A 2998-nucleotide genomic window follows, 5' to 3' on the forward strand; every position below is an offset into this window, starting at 1 on the left:
ACCTCGGCCTTCCAAAGTGCTGGGATTACGGGTGTGAGTCACTGCACCTGGCCAAGACCCCCATCTTTACAAAAAAAAAGATCCGGGTATGGTGGTGCATGCCTGTAGTGCTAGCTACTGGGGAGGCTGAGGCAGGAGGATTGCTTGAGCCAAGGAGTTTGAGGTTGCAGTGAGCTATAATTGTACCACTGTACTCCAGCCTGGCTGACAGAGTGAGACCTTGTCTCTAAATAAATAAATAAATAAATAAATAAATAAATAGATAGATAGATAAATAAATAAAGGAAATTTAGTTTAAAAAACCATCTTGCTTTTCTGAGGATCCGGCAAGATGGCAGAAGTAGAGCAGAAGAAGAAGCGGACCTTCCGCAAGTTCACCTACCGCGGCGTGGACCTGGACCAACTGCTGGACATGTCCTACGAGCAGCTGATGTAGCTGTACAGTGCGCGCCAGCGGCGGCGGCGGAACCGGGGCCTGCGGCGGAAGCAGCACTCCCAGCTGAAGCGCCTGCGCAAGGCCAAGAAGGAGGCGCCGCCCATGGAGAAGCCGGAAGTGGTGAAGACGCACCTGCGGGACATGATCATCCTGCCCGAGATGGTGGGCAGCATGGTGGGCGTCTACAACGGCAAGACCTTCAACCAGGTGGAGATCAAGCCCGAGATGATCGGCCACTACCTAGGCGAGTTCTCCATCACCTACAAGCCAGTAAAGCACGGCCGGCCTGGCATCGGGGTCACCCACTCCTCCCGCTTCATCCCTCTCAAGTAGTGGTTCAGCTAATAAAGGCGCACATGGTTCCAAAATAAATAAATAAATAAATAAATAAATAAATAAATAAATAAATAAATAAAAAACCATCTTAATCCCAGCCTAAGGTCGGCAGGGAAAAGAGGACTGCCTGGGCGTTGGATGGGAAGACTCTGTCCCCATTAGGGAGGTTGGGTGAATCCCCAAGGCCTTCCAGCAAGGAATGTTGGAGGCTGGCCGTGCCCTGAGCAAGCTGCTCATCCTGACCAAAGTCTGCCCACCGCATGGTCCCTGCAGGGAGAGCAAACAGAGCAGTCCTTCTGCAAGGCCCAACGTGTTTCTCTAAATTTCCTGCTCCAGGCTGAGGGAGGCTCATTTCAAGGACCCGAATGCTGGCATTTACACTGGCAGAAACTGGGCTCCCTAAGTCTCAAGTTTCCCAGAATGATCTGACTTGTTTACATTACAGTTCAGGAGGCAAACTGAGAGCTCGTGAGAAGCTGTGCTTATTTTTTTTAGGGCTTCAACAGTTACACACACACACACACACACACACACACACACACACACACACACACACACACAGATTGAGAGTCCGAACCTTCTTTCTTCCAAGAGAAGGTTGTATTTATATTTTATTTTAACAAGTCTTCTTGGTCTCTCTGTTATGCATTTCTACTTAACTGTTCTAAAGGTCAGAACAAGCCAACCACATGATATTCTGCAGCAGTGCAGACTCTTCACCTAAGGGCTACAACACCCCTGAAATTATATGTCAAACTGTGTATGTGCATTTCCCCCCCCAGAATCGAGAGGACACAGCTTCCATCAAAGGGTCAAAAAGGGCTGTAGGTGTTTAAAAGCCTCAGCCAACTGTTGGAATTTCAATGCCGTGGCAATGATTAATTTCTGTTGTCAGCAAGAGAATATTTCTAATGGATCATAGTCAAAGTTTTTCACCAGTCCCTCCCTGCCCAACACAATACAACACAACATACACATGTATCCCAAACCAGACTACAGAAGCCGTATTTTTGTTTTCTGAGAAAAAAATACTTTTTAAGATAGAAAAGTACCCTTATACCCCAACCATCATCCTGAATTCAGTTATTAATATTTGTCCTTCAAAACTCTAAACTTGTTTATATTTGAAAGAGAGAAAACATTACAGATAAATTTAACTCCTCTTGGTTCCCAAATTCCCCTTCCCAAAAGTAACTGCAATGAATTTAGCATGTATCCCTTCAGCCCATTGTTCAAAACTTGTACAGACATGTAGCTCTGAATAATATTACAGTATTGCTTTTATATCTTATTCATTTATTTATTTATTTTTGAGATGGAGTCTTGCTCTATCGCTCAGGCTGGAGTGCAGTGGCATGATATCAGCTCACTGTAGCTTCTGTTTTCTTGGTTCAAGTGATTCTCCTGCCTCAGCCTCCCAAGTAGCTGGGACTACAGGCATGTACCATCATGCCTGGTTAATTTTTGTATTTTTAGTAGAGACAGGGTTTCACCATGTTGGCCAGGCTGGTCTCGAACTCCTGATCTCAAGTGATCCACCCACCTTGGCCTCCCAAAGTGCTGGAATTACAGGCGTGAGCCACTGTGCCAGGCTGCTTTTATATCTTTAAATGGTATCATATTGATTGCATTTTTCTTCATTCAATATTATACTTTTGAAATCTGTCCATATTAATACACAAAAATCTTGCTCATGCCTTTGCATTTGCCAGTTTATATTTTAACATTTAAATGCATCAAATTTTATTTATTCACCATTAATGGATACTCAGATTGCTTTAATTTCTTGATTTTGTAAATAATGCAGCAATGCATTTCTTTGGACATATCTCCTTGTGAGACACAAGGAGACACATCTAGACACATCTCCTTGTCTAGAGTAGAGACCTGGAAGTGCTGGGCCACAGGGTATATGCACCTTCTGCCAACGGTCTACCTTGGGCCTCCAAGGTAGACTGTAGCAATTTCCACTCCTCCGGCATCACATGGAATTCTGTCTACTCAGGCTAAGATGGGAAAGTACCTGGTCCGAGACCTCCTGCCTCCTTCCACCTTTCTGTGTTCAGGAGCCTACTTCTCTGAACGTAGAGATGAGAGCTCTCCAAATAAAGGCTTTTGTGGGGAATCTAAACTGGGTTTGATCCACAAAACATGCTCACTCGCTGTAGTCTGCACCGTGGGGTTGTGCTGCAGGCCAACCGTTAAACCTCTTAGTTTCTGTTTTCT

The 2998-nt window shown here is 45.0% G+C and overlaps 1 pseudogene; it reads left to right on the forward strand.

The window, feature by feature from the left end:
- The first annotated feature begins 316 nt into the window (after nt 1–316).
- LOC116813487 (small ribosomal subunit protein uS19-like) lies at nt 317–786 on the forward strand (annotated as a pseudogene).
- Nucleotides 787–2998: the final 2212 nt, after the last annotated feature.

The sequence above is a fragment of the Hylobates moloch genome, unplaced genomic scaffold (assembly GCF_009828535.3).
Source record: "Hylobates moloch isolate HMO894 unplaced genomic scaffold, HMol_V3 SCAFFOLD_9, whole genome shotgun sequence".
Taxonomy (NCBI): domain Eukaryota; kingdom Metazoa; phylum Chordata; class Mammalia; order Primates; family Hylobatidae; genus Hylobates; species Hylobates moloch.